Source organism: Lactuca serriola, chromosome 2 (assembly GCF_051521515.1).
Source record: "Lactuca serriola cultivar US96UC23 chromosome 2, Lser_US96UC23_V15, whole genome shotgun sequence".
Classification (NCBI taxonomy): Eukaryota; Viridiplantae; Streptophyta; class Magnoliopsida; order Asterales; family Asteraceae; genus Lactuca; species Lactuca serriola.
Window position 1 is genome coordinate 24,838,523 of NC_136409.1, and position 14,597 is coordinate 24,853,119.

The 14,597-nt window shown below is 42.8% G+C and overlaps 1 pseudogene; it reads left to right on the top strand.

Annotated features, from left to right (window-relative positions):
- Positions 1-13,329: 13,329 nt before the first annotated feature.
- On the top strand, positions 13,330-14,257 carry LOC145090250 (auxin-responsive protein SAUR50 pseudogene; annotated as a pseudogene).
- The last annotated feature ends 340 nt before the right edge of the window (positions 14,258-14,597 follow it).

Here is a 14,597-nt window from a genome sequence, read left to right on the forward strand (position 1 = left end):
CTCTGAGTAGTTCTCCAGTGACCAAAGTGTTGATGTATCTGAAGTTGAGTTGAGCTAGCTTGCGGTGCCATAGCCAGCTTACTTCGGATACAACTTTGGAAAGGAAACATAACTGCGGTTTGCCTATGATCAGAGAGACATCCAGAGGATACATAGTACCCTCGGATCGAGACTTGATCAAACATGTGCTCCTATCACTTGTCATTATATAACAAAATTGATCATCAAATTCAACTCGATGACATGCCTTACATAGTTGGCCAACACTGATGAGATTGTGTTTAAGGCTTTCTACATAAGCGACCTTTTGAATATAGAAGTTCCCCGTAGTGAGTACACCGTAACCTCGGATGATTCCATTTGCATTGTTGCCGAATGTAACATTTCCACCGTTACAAATTGGCCTGAAATCCCGAAGGTATTCTAACCTTCCGGTCATGTGTATGGAGCAGGCATTGTCGATTAACCATTCATCTTCTTGTTCCTCCTTGCACAAAGCCTGAGAATTACACTGTTAGTTTAGGCATCCAAACTAGTTTGGATCCTGGAACAACATATGAGTTTCTGAATGATGCCTGGACCGAGGTTGCAGGGACTGGTTTCGTGTCAACTTTTAATCCTAGTCATGGGTGTTTGGGTAGTTTTGGAGTGTTGTGTGTTTTTCAAAAGTTACGAGGTTTCTTATTCCAACTAGATTTGACATAGGATGAATCTTTTTGGCAACTACACTGACATTCATAGGTTGATATTTTGTCTTTTGTTTTGACACCACGCTTGGTCAGCGGTCTAAAGGATGAGTTGTTGGGCTTGTGACTAGTCCGAGGTTGAAAAGATCTGACATGAGTGTTGTTCGGTTTCTGAAAAGTTTGTTTTGAAAAATGTTTAGCACGTGTAGATCTTTGTGTCCTTTTTGTTGGATTTGGTAGAATACCCTTCCACTTGTTAAAATTTTGATGTGACTTTAAAAGTTTTGGAGTGGGTAAATACCTTTGCATTTCGGATTATCTGAGGAATAGATTTGAAAACCATTGGTTCGAAAAGACTTTACATCCTTTTGGGTTGTGTCAGATGAATTAGGAATGACTGTTGAAACTGTACATTCCTTTTTGTATGTTTTCTTGATGGTAGAGTTTTTTGAAAAATAGTGAGAGAAAACAAATTTTTCTAGACTTTTGGACTTTTGAAATCTAATATGCTTCTTGTTTTTTGAAAAAATTGTCTATTTGTGCCTCGGAAGCAAATTTCCTCTTTGAAAGCCCTTTTAGCTAATGATTTTGGTGAACCACAGTCTCTGTTGTTCAACGGCGGTTTCCTTAAACCCTTTGAAATTTTGTGAAAATGTGGACTTGAGTCATCCGAACTTGAAGATTTAGTGATTTGAGAACATTGACCCACTTCAAAGTTTTCTATGGGTAATTCATGATGAATTGTTTGAAGAGTGGCAGAACTTTTGTTCGAAGACTGCGGTAGGGATGACATGAATACCGCATAGTAAGTCTTAGTTAGGACTTCAGTGGGACTTTTGTGGGACTTTTGACTACAGTGTGAGACACTGCGGTCTGAGGACAGAGATGGAAAGTCTTTTGAGACTTCGAGGCCCTCAACGACAATTCCTTCATCAACTACGGATGAGGTTTGAGAATTTGGGTAAGTGGTGCCACAGATAGGAATTTTATCCCATGTGTGACCCGAAACCTCAGCCACAATTTCCTCAATGACACAATTATTGCTTAGATTATGATGTCTACCGAAGTGAGTTTTGATATCTTTGGGAAAGGTCTTGTCATTGACTGGGAAATGAAATTCTCGGTCTGGAGGGACATATAGTCTGTCTTTGTTGAACCGGGGTGAGGAATTCATTGAGGTAGGATATCCATTTGACCAACCCCAATTGTATGTGTTGTCCACGGTTCCATTATTTACCAAATTTTCAATAGCTTCACTTTCATTGAAAAATTTTTCGATTAAGAGATTTAAATGTACAATTTCACTCTGAGCTAAATCTCTTTGGTTCAAAGCTAGCTCTAATTGTGTTTCACTCAACATTCTTGCATCTTTTTCTAACTCTAAGTCCTTTTCTAACATAGTCATTTTGAGTCTTTTGGTATCCAGTCGTCCTCTCACATGGAACATCTCCTGGGACGCAATGTTCTTATTTAAGGCTTTGTTATAGTCTGTAAGGACGGCAGCACATGTGTCATTAAGATCGTCTATGTAAGGTTGACAGTCATGCATGCTATAGTTTAGAGTTTGGATCATGAGTTTTACCTGTTTGATGATGCTTAGAGTTCCATCCTTTTCCATGTAGCAGTAGTTCTTGTCCAGCTTTGTAGACCCATCATCATCCGCAGTTGCCAGCATGCAGATCTTCCCTTTTCCATTGACACTGCTGATGGCTTCATCTTCGTCATCGGATGACCAAACCTGATCGTCTCTTTTGACATGGGCTACGTATGCCCTTGCCTTTACCTTATCTTCCAACTCTTGAGACATTCTAAGGTAGAATGCTCTGTCTTTTACTACATTGACCTTAAAATCTCTTGCAAAGTGATTCTCTTTGTTGCATTTGTGGCAAATTACGACATCAGTCTTGCCTTCTAAGGGAGTACCAGAGTCAGTGGTTTGAGTAGACTGCGGTGCTTCCTTTTGTTGAGTATTTTGAGATTGCGGTGGTGGATGAGAAGTTTTAGGATAATGAGAGTGATTCTTTTGTTGGTTGAAGTTACGATTGAAAGGTGGCTTGTTGAATTGTTGATTTTTGCGAAAAGAGTGAGGTGGTAGTCGATTGAATTGTTTGCTAACTAGAGCAATCGCCTTTTGAAATTCTTCTTCATCATCATACTCTGAATTAGCTTCGTATGATTGCAGTGGAGTGTCATACAAGGGAGAGTAAGATTGATTATGTGGAGCTTGTGCTATGAGAGCAAGAGGTCCTCCGAAGTCAGCATAGTCTTTGAGTACGGTGGATTCTTGTGCTTGCAGTTCTCCATAGAGCTTGTAGAGTGACAAAGAATGAATCTTTCTATTTCCTTGAACTATCATCTTAGCCATAGTCCAATGTCTTCCCAAGCCATTAAGAAACTGAAGATTTGTTTCATGGTTACTACGGATGGTGCCCACATTGGATATATAAGTTGGTGACTATCAGGTTGAACCTTTTGAAGGAGTCTTCCAAACTTTCGCCAGTGTGAGCTTTGAAGTTGTTGAACTCATTGAGTGTTGTTGTAAGCTTCTTGTCTTGTGCTTGTTCTGAGCCTTCGTACATATTCTTGAGAAATTCCCAGATCCCTTTTGTTGATTTGCAATTTATGATAATATCGAAGTTGTCAGGAGCAACTCTACAGGAGATTTCATAAAAAGCAACAACATCATTTTCCATTTTATCGAGATCGTCCTTGGTGGGACGGTTCATGACTAGTTGACCTCCTCTTAGTCTGGTTGTAGCTCCGTTAGTTTGGATTGGTGTAAGGACTGCGATATGTGGTCCTTCTTCTACGGATCGCCATACGTCTCTACCAAGTCTCCTTAAGTATCTTTCCATTCTTTGTGACCAGTGATGATATTCATTTGCTACCAATATTGGGGATCGATTAGAGCCACCAACACTATTGGAAACATTCAGAGATAACGATTGTGTCATATTTTTGAAGTTTTTTTTAAGAGATGAGCTTTAGTGGTATAGAAGGCCCTTTGAAAATCAGAGTTCCATTTTCAAAAAGCAACCACTATGGCCCTGATACCAATTGTTGAGAGAAAAACTTTCAGACACACTTGAACAAACGTTAGAAGAAGTATATTGCGGAAGAGTTAATCTCGAAGGATCTAAAAGCTCAACAATAATATTTAGAGTTAAGTGGTTAGAGAGTTACTTGCGGAAAAGTAAAGAAATGGAAATGACAACAATTGTTATATCAAGTATACACATAAGTTGATTCATAACGATGAATGCATTCAAGCCAAGTTAATAAGTGAGATCAAACTTAGTGATTAAGTCACAAATGACTTGCTCCGAAGAGAGATTGTAATCGGTTATGTGAGAGTAAGAAGTGTGAGTAAGAGAGATAGAAAAGATAACTTCAGAGATGTGTATTCAAAATAATAGATGTGTTATGAATACAAGAGAATGAGCTCTATTTATAGAGACTCAGGGAGTTACATTAGATTCACTCTCTAAGAGTAGACATGCAACTCATACTGGGCAATAAAGTGGATTACAGTAAGACAAAATGAACTAAGTAACAAAGACTGACTGCGGTATGCGGATGCTGATGAAGGAGCTTGACTGCGGGTGCTTGTCGGTTGCAGCAGCTGAAGTTCAAGAGGGTCACTTTTTATGATTCAACAAGTGGAGATTGGGGCCGACCACCGTTTATCTAAATGTATTTTTTTATAAAAAGGAATAGAGACTTTATTATCACTAGGAGTATACAAAATTCTTGTGTTCTCTGCCAATTCACAAATACCACATTTAAAATCACTTTCACGAAGGTTCAAAAACAAATTTGGTTTCAACTTTTCAAATAACTAAAAGATAAATGTCTTAGACGAAGGTGACATAACATCAGCATAGACTTATTCACCTCCTTTATTCCTGTATGAAATACATGACTCTTTGGATTCTGTTCGGGATAATACAACCGCCCCCTTCTAGTACCATAGCCAAGAATCTTGTGTGTCTCTATGTCCTGTAACATAGTCATTTGGCCAGAAAATTACATAACAATTCAATGCTTCTGTAATTTGGCTAATTGAGAGTAGGTTAGAAGACAAAGATGGAACTACAAGAACTAAGTCCAGATTCATAGAACTCGACACCTGTACAGCCCCTTCACATGTCACCTTTTCAAGTTCCCCACTCACAGTTTGTATTATACTTTTTTAGGTGCATGTAAAGTTGTCAAAAGGTTTTTATCATATATCATGTGGTCTGTAGCATCTGTGTCAATTATCTAATTACAAATTTTTGTTTGGTTTTAACAAGATATACCGGAGTCAGTCGTACTGGTGTGTGCTTGATTGAGCTTCTTTCTAGGATTTTTTGTGAAGTCCCACCACTCCGGATATCCTATGATCTCATAACATATTTTCTTTGAGTGGCCTTCTTCTCCGTAGTAAAGACATCTAAACGAGTTTTTCTTCCCATTCGAGTTCTTTCCCTTTTAAGGGTCGTTACGTGAGACCATATCTACCATGCTATCGGCGGGTTCAACTTTTGGTTCTTCCATGGTTTGTCTTTAGCTGGAGTCTCTTCGAATGTAAGCATAGCTAGACTCCAAAATCATAGGTGGGTCTTTCCTTAGGATTTCACTTTGTATCGACGTAAATTTCAAAACAATTTTTCAGATTTTAAAAACACTCTTTCATTCATAATTGTTATAAAAATGTCATTGTATCACATAACAACTCATAACATCACATCCCAAGATCATAATATCTAAAACTCCTCATGTGTGTGTACTGATCAAGCCGGTGCCTTCCCGCGATCCTCACTGGTACCTGAAACACATAACACAACACTGTAACCATAAATGCCTAGTGAGTTCCCCAAAGTACCACCTACAACACATATGCCCTTTTAGGGCCATAACTCTGTGGGACCTTCTGGTCCAAGTGTCTCAGGGAACTTCCGTCCCGAATCCCGGTAGACCTTCCAGTCCTACCCGCATCGACCTTCTAGTTCGTAACCTCCTAACCTTCCGGTCCATGTCATCTTGACCTTCCGGTCCATATCATCTTGACCTTCCGGTCCTTATCATACATAGCAGACATAACACATACATAACACATATTAGCATGTAGCACATATATCTCATAGCATATAAGACCTTCCGGTCACACATAGGTACCCTTCCAGGTATAGTATAGTGAGAAGACTCACCTCGGATATCTCGGATAGTCTCGCACTCAAACACATTGGTCTAGCCCCCGCCTAAACAGATAACAATACTCTCAAATAAATAATGGCTCTCAAAGGCTAGATTAAATCCACTCTACAATTTCCACAGAAGGGTAAAAGACCATTTTACCCCTCCCTGACCTAAAAGTCCAAAGGTTGACCATAACCCTAAAAGTCAACGAAAGTCAACAGGAGGCAGTACGCGGCGCGTACCTTCTCTGTACGCGGGGCGTACGCCGGTGAACCACAATCGAGGTCTCAACCCCTTACGTTGCGCGTACTGAGAGTTACGCCCAGCGTAAGTCTCAGTTTCAGCCTTTCCTTGGATTTTGGTCTTAAACGGTTAAGACACTCCTTCAACTTCCCGATCTGACTCTCTTTAAGCCTCTTATCCTATAAAATTGCAACCTTTAAGCCTTTGCATGGTTGTAAAGGTCCCTACACCTTCTAACACTTTTCCTTTTTCCTCCAAAGGTCTAGATCTCATGCATGGCTCAATATTTACGTCCAAGATTGCATTTTTGTGAACATACAACTCATATAGATCTGAAATATGATAGATCTAGGCCAATGGAGACCATTTACTCATAAAGTCTCCATCTTGGGACCAAAAACCCTAGAAATTGGTCCAAGAAGCACACAACACAAAAGACAAGGCATGTTTTGAGCTTTTTACCTCAGAAAGAAGCTCCAACCTTTGAAAAGCTCGGATCTACTCTTTCCCACAAACTTCTAGCTTCCAAAATGGCCTCTTCTTCTCTTCCACCACCTTGAAATGACACTTAGAAGCTTAGAACACCAACACACTAGCTAGAAACGAAGGAGGATTCTCTATTAGGGTTTCACTCTCTGGAATGGAGGCTGAGGTCAAGGCCATATCATTCCTTTTATAGTGCACAAGCACCAAATTAGGGTTTACACCTGGGCTCGCTACGCCGAGCGTAACCCTGGGTACGCCAGCGTACCTAGCCGAGTTCGTGTCCAAATTAAGCACGCTAGTATGCGTAGTGTACTCCTCAGTACGCCAAGCGTACTCATTAGCCTAAAATTTTACTTAAGGGACTTAACTTGACAACTTGGGAAAAAGAGAAGGGTTAAATAGCTTTACTTGAATTTCAGGAAGTTACAATTCTCCCCCACTAGAACCAGACTTCACCCTCGAAGTCTCATGTCGAAAACAACTCCGGATGCTGCTCCCGCATCTCTGACTCCGGCTCCCAAGTCAGCTTGGACCCCCTCCGATGCTGCCACTGGACCTGAACCAGGGGCACCTCCTTGTTCATCAGAACCTTGATCATCCGATCCAAGATTGCGATCGGCCTTTCAACATAATTCAGACTCGCGTCCATCTGGATATCCTCCAACGGTACCACTGTCGACTCGTCGGCTATACACTTCCTCAGCTAAGACACGTGGTAGGTATCATGAATCTGGCTCAACTCCACAGGTAACTCCAAACAATATGCTACTCTACCCACCCTCACGATCACCCTAAACGGCCCAATATATCGGGGCCCTAGCTTGCCCCTCTTTCTGAATCAAATCACTCTTTTCCAAGGAGACACTTTCAGGAGTATAAAATCCCCGACCTGAAACTCGAGCTCGGACCGTCGCCTATCCACATAACTTTTCTGGCAACTCTGATCTGTCAACAACCTCTACCTGACTTGATGTATCTGCTCTGTCGTCTGAAGCACTATCTCAGAGCTGCCCATCACTCGCTGTCCTACCTCTCCCCAACAGTTGGGAGTCCGACACCTCCTCCCATACAACAACTCAAAGGGAGGCATACCAATGCTCGAATGGTGGCTGTTCTTATAAGAAAACTCAGGCAATGGCAGATACGTGTCCCAACTCCCTCCAAATTCCAACACACATGCCCGAAGCATGTCTTCGAGCGTCTGAATCGTCCACTCACTCTGTCCATCCGTTTGTGGGTGGTAAGCAGGACTGAAATGCAGCCTCGTGCCCAATTCCTCGTGGAACTTCTTCCAGAACCTGGAAGTAAAATGTACATCCTGGTCTGATACAATCGAGATCGGCACTCCATGCCGCGATACCACCTCCCTCACATACAAATCTGTCAGCCTCTCAGCAGAAGAGCTCTTACGGATAGCAAGAAAGTGAGCGCTCTTCGTCAGCCGGTCGATGATCACCCAAATTGCGTCGACACCCCTCGCGGTCCTCGGCAACTTGGTGATGATATCCATGGAAATCTGTTCCCACTTCCATTGGGGAACCTCAAGTGGTTGCAACATGCCATGCGGTCGTTGGTGCTCGGCCTTAACCCTGCGACAACTTAAGTACCTCTCAACAAACCATGGTACATCCCTCTTCATACATGGCCATCAATAATTCTTCTTCAAATCCAAATACATCTTCGTGGCCCGAGATAGATCGAAAATCTCGATTTATGTGTCTCCTCCATCAAGGTGATGCGCGCTCCGCCTTCATACGACACCCAAATCCGACCCTAAAGGGTCATCAGCCCGCGACTATCGGTAATGAACTCCGGCACCTGCCCAATCACCCGCTCCCTCTTACGGCTCTCTGTTCTCACGGCTCTGCCTGGGCCTCCCGAATTGTATCCAACACAGGAGTCATCACTGTCAACCGCATACAAATATCTCGAATCGGGGAGTTCTCCGCCCTACGGCTCAGGGCATCAGCTTCGACATTAGCCTTGCCTGGGTGGTACAGGATCTCACAATCGTAATCCTTTACCACATCTAGCCATCTCCTCTGGCGCATATTCAGATTGGGCTGGTCCATCAAATACTTCAAACTCTTGTGGTCCGTGTAGATGGTACATCGAACCACATACAAATAGTGACGCCAGATCTTGAGGGCGAACACCACTTCCCCCAACTCCAACTCATGGGTGGGATACCTCATCTCATGAGGCTTCAGCTGCCTCGACGCATACGCTATCACATGCCCCCTCTGCATAAGTATTGCACCCAACCCCGATATCGATACGTCACAATACACCACAAAATCCTCCATCCATTCCAGGAGGGCTAGCACCGGGGCTTCGCACAATCTCTGGCGAAGTGTCTCAAACGAGGTCTGCTGCTCCGGACCCCACGAAAAAGCAACACCCTTCCGGGTCAACCTGGTGAGAGGCACGACAATCTAGGAGAAATCCCTGATAAATCTCCGATAATAACCGGCCAACCCTAGAAAACTTCTAATCTCGGTGGGTGATCTCGGCACCTCCCATCTCATAACCGCCTCAATCTTGACTGGATCGACCAATATCTCGTCATGGTTAACGAGGTGTCCCAAGAACTGGACCTCTCGTAACCAAAAATCACACTTGGTGAATTTGGCGAAAAGCCTCTCCGATCTCAATACCCCGAGAATCTCTCTCAGATGCTCCTCGTGCTGCTCTCTAGATCTCGAGTACACCAAAATATCATCAATGAACAAGATCACCAACCGATCCAGCATCGGCCTGTACACCCTGTTCATGAGATCCATGAACGTTGTCGGTGCATTGATGAGCCCAAAAGGCATCTCCACGAACTCGTAATGCCCATAACGAGTTATGAACACCGTCTTCTGGATATCTTCGTCCCAAACCCTCATCTGATGATATCCTGACCTCAAGTCTATCTTGGAGAACCAAGACGCCTCCTGTAACTGATCAAACAGATCGTCGATCCTCGGTAACGGATAACGGTTCTTGACCGTCAACTTGTTCAACTCCCGGTAATCAACGCACATCCGGTGTGAACCATACTTTTTCTTGGCAAAAAGGATCGGCGCTCCCCAAGGTGAGCTACTCGGTCTAATAAACCCTTTCCCCAACAGCTCCTGAAGCTACGAGGAAAACTCCTGCATCTTTGGTGGCGCAAGGCGATAAGGCGACTTGGCGATAGCTGCTGCCCCCGGAACCAAATCGATACAGAACTCTACTTGCCTCTCTGGAGGCACACCTGGAAATTCCTCGGGAAAAACATCCGGGAACTCGTACACTATCGGAACCTCATCAATCAAACTTGGCCTCCCAGCGGCCACTCCTGTGTCCATCACATAGGCTACAAACCCGTTGCAGTCCTGCTGCAAACTCTGCCTTGCTCTGGTAACCGAACAAAACGCTAACCCACATCGGGTACCCTCGCCGTACACCGTAAGTACTCCCACACTAAGGTCTCGTATCGTCACCAACTGACGCTCGCAGTCTATAACGGCTCCAAATCGGCTCAACCAATCCATGCACACTATGACACATACGTCCCCCATCGCAATCGGGACCAGATCTATCGAGAACTCCACACCGAAGATCTCAAGTATACATCCTCGACTCACATCCGTAGCATAGACCACTCGCTCGTCAGCTATAGAAACTCGCAGAGCTCGACTCAACGCCTCTCGTCGGATACTAATGTGCTGACTAAATGCCAAGGAAACAAATGACTGAGTCGCACCCGAGTCAAATAACACCAAAGCAGGTACGGAATTCACAAGAAAAGTACCTACGCATATCATAATATAAGCACAACACCTCAAACTCAACATAAATAAATGAAATAATACATACCAGCCACGACATCAGGCGTTGCACGGACCTCCTCCGCTGTCAACTGGAAGGCTCTCCCGTGAGCCTTCGGTGCTTCGGCCTTCACCGGCCGAACCTCAGTAGCACGCACGGCAGTAGGGGCAGATCCCTGGTGTGCCCCCTGTGCTGTCCCTCACAGCTGCGGACACTCGGCCTTCCGATGGCCCGTCTGGTTGTAATGAAAGCAAACCATGAATCCCTTGGGGCAATCCTTGGCTATATGCCCCTCCTTTCCACATTTGTAACAAGCACCAGATTGACAAACCCTATCATGTCGCTTGCCGCACTTTCCGCAAGTGCGGCCCTTCTGGCCTCCAGATCTCGAATCGGTGGGCTTTGCCCATTTGGCTGCCGGCTGAGACTGTGCCGGCTGCCTCTTCATCCCCTGAGACTCGGCCTCCTCCCTGGCCTGAGTCTCCAACTCAATCTCCCTCTTCCGGGCATTTGCCTGAAGCTCAGCAAATGTCCGATAAGTCGAGTTCGATACGAACTCCCGAACATCCCTCCTCAGAATGCTCAAATATCGACTCATGCGTGCCAGCTCGGTAGACACCTGCTTAGAGCAGAACGTTGCCCTCTCATGAAACTTCCTGGTAATCACAATAACCGAATCAGTACCCTGCTTGACGGTCAAGAACTCCTGAGCCAACCGCTCCCTCTCCATAGGGGGAACATACTCATCTCTGAACATGGTGGTGAACCTCTCCTAGGTCACCTCAGAAATCTCCGCAAGAGTGAAGCTCGCCGTCACGAACTTCCACCAATCCTTCGCTCCCAAGCGAAGCTGGTTCAGCGTGAACCGTACCCTCAGATGCTCCGGACAAGAACACGTGTAGAAGCATCCCTTGATATCAGCGCAACGATCGGATCCTACGTCCCATCAAACTTTGGTGGCTTCGTGTTGCTGAACTTCTTAAACAACAACGAGTCACCTCCCTGAGGCCTGGCAGCAGCAACGACAGTAGTAGCTGCAGCAGCCGCAGCCTCAGTCACTGCTACGTACCGCTCATCGAAAGTCTCAATCAATGTAGTCTTGATAGACCCAAACATCTCTGGAATCTCGACTCGGATGGCAGCAGCCACCTCCTCATGAATCAGCCTGTGGATCTCCTCCTCGCTAACACCACTACTCTCAGGTGTGTAGCGTGTCCCAACCATGATGTCTCTCTGTAATACAACATAAAATATCAGAGACCCGCTCGAGCATACTCGTACTCGATAACACATCCCTACTTGTTCCCTAGTACCCTAAGGATTCTTACTTGGACTGGGCACTGATACGGTGTCTTCGGTAGTACGGGCCCTTATACTACCGCCCACACCGCATCAGTATTCACCCCAAGTCCTCCTCCTTGGATCCCAGATCACAAGTACTCTACACCTCGTTAGCATAGGCTACCCTTCGGTAGATCTCTCATAAGCTCCTCACTGCTATCTACTCACTCTCAAGCAACACGAATCTTCTTAGGCTAAAGCATCACAAATCAGGCCACTCTAGTCCTAATATGAATACCTAGCCTACTATAGCATGTATATCATATCATAACATACCTCATAACACATAATGTAAGGGTATTTTGGAAAATCACCGTTCGGGCGTTGGCTGATCGTATACACTGCTCCGTTCTGCCTTTTAACAAAATCCTTTACTCTCTTAGAAAAAAAATTATTTAAGAAAAACTTTCTCAAATCCTCAGTTTGAGTTCAGATACATCCGAAGTTGCATCCGAATCCCTCAAACCAAGGCTCTGATACCAACTTGTAACGACGTAAATTTCAACACAATTTTTCACATTTTAAAAACGCACTTTCATTCATAATTGTTATAAAAATGTCATTGTATCGCATAACAACTCATAACATCACATCCCAAGATCATAATATGTAAAACTCCTCATTTGTGTGTACTGATCAAGTCGGCGCCTTCCTGCGATCCTCACTGGTACCTGAAACAAATAACACAACACTTTAAGCATAAATGTCTAGTGAGTTCCCCAAAATACCACATACAACACATATGCCTTTCCAAGCCATAACTCTGTGGGACCTTCCGGTCCAAATGTCTCAGGGAACTTCCGTCCCGAATCCCGGTACACCTTCCGGTCCTACCCGCATCGACCTTCCGGTCCGTAACCTCCTGACCTTCCGGTCCATATCATGTACAAGATGGTCACACGATATCTATGTAAAAGACCTTTTGCCGTTTTTGAACACATACTCTGAGTTTCCTGTTTTGTAGATAAGTAAGAGTTGTTTGCATAATGTTCCCAATAAAATCCGATTCCCATAGAGTTGATATATCCGGCGAAATGGAAGAAGATGATGACGTTTCAATTTGATATATAGAAAATGTTTGAAGTTTTTATGATGATGTTTAAAATAGAATAAATGTTGTTTATTTATAATGGAGAGCAAAAAAAAAATTAATGTTCCAACAGTAAAAAAAAGAAGAAGAATATGCACTTGAAAAATAAATCCCCAAAAAAGTGGTGCCACCGCATCACGGCACAGCCCCCATATAATGTCGACAACAATACCACAATGACACAACACCACACTGGTTACATATTATCACCTCGCAGTGTGTGGGGCATGTAGACCCTCTCCCCTAAATCAAAGTAACACTTCAAAAAAAGATGTGGGATGTTGTTTTCCAATGATATGAAACGAAAATAAACCCTTTTAACATGTTTCATGCATTGAATACCCCCAAAAACACTAGCGGTTGGTCTCTTCTTTCCTTCACCAGCAAACCCACATGCCTCTCTCTCTCTCTCTCTCTCTCTCTCTCTATATATATATATATATATATATATATATATATATATATATATATATATATATATATTATGCATATATATAGACAAGTAGTTATAAAAAAAAGAGAGTGTGAGCTCTGAAAATGGCTTTCAAGAAATCATCAGGGAAACTGTCACAAGCAGCACTTTTGAAGCAGATAGTAAAGAGGTGTTCGAGTTTGGGTAGGAAACAGCAGCAACACTACGACGATGTCCCCAAAGGACACTTTGTTGTGTACGTTGGTGAAAACCGGAGTCGATATATCATTCCTATATCCTTCTTGTCAAGTCCTGAGTTCCAAACACTTCTTCACCAAGCTGAAGAAGAGTTTGGATTTGATAACGACATGGGTCTCACTATTCCTTGTCAAGAACATGTTTTTGAGTCTCTTACTTCCATGCTTCGGTAGATACCCTAAGCTTAATCAACTACAAGAGTACCACATTACCACTACATTTTTTTTACCCCTTTACTTATATAGCTCGGGAAATCATGCATATTGATGCTCAAGTCATCTTATATCAGATGACTGGAGTATGCAACATTCAATGATGCCTGCTTTTTTAACCATTTTGTGCTGTTTGAATAGATGAGTACTGGAGCATAAGTAGTCGTTGTGGACTTTTTTTTCCTTAACATTAAGAGCTATCTTGATAAATGGTGTTAAAGAATATCTGAGAAAATAACACAAAAATATGAGAACTGAGAAGAAAATAAACATTGCAACTTAAAGTGGCTATTGATGGAAAGATCTAGGTTTGTAGTTTCCTCCAGACATGTAAGGATTTATCCACCCATTGGGAGATTACTCGAAAACCTGTTGCACAATAAGGGTTTTCTAGGATTATCTAGAAGTTTTGAGTATAAATCGTGTATGTAATAATGTATTATCTGATTTAAGATAGTCCGAGTGTACATATTGGTGAAGATTAGGATAGTTGTTCGCTTGTTTTATATGACTTGTTGCATTAGCGTTGTCATGTAACTTTAATTTAATATGATACAATTTGTTATTATGTTAATATAAAATATAATTTAGTATCAAATTGTATTTGACTAAAACCTCAACATTTATGACCGAGTTCGGTAGATGATATATACAATAATCGAAACTTAAGTATATACAATTGTTTAAAAGAAAAAAAAATAACAATATTGTGCCAACTTTGGTGAATTTCTTTATTATAGCTTGATACATTTACTTGTTTCTATTAAAATATTCTATCTTTTAATACTTCTATTTCTTTCTATACAATATTCTTTGAATTCTTTCCGGTAATTACAATCTCTTTCAAATATGTAATAATGTTCATTGTTATTGTTAAAAAAAACTTCAGA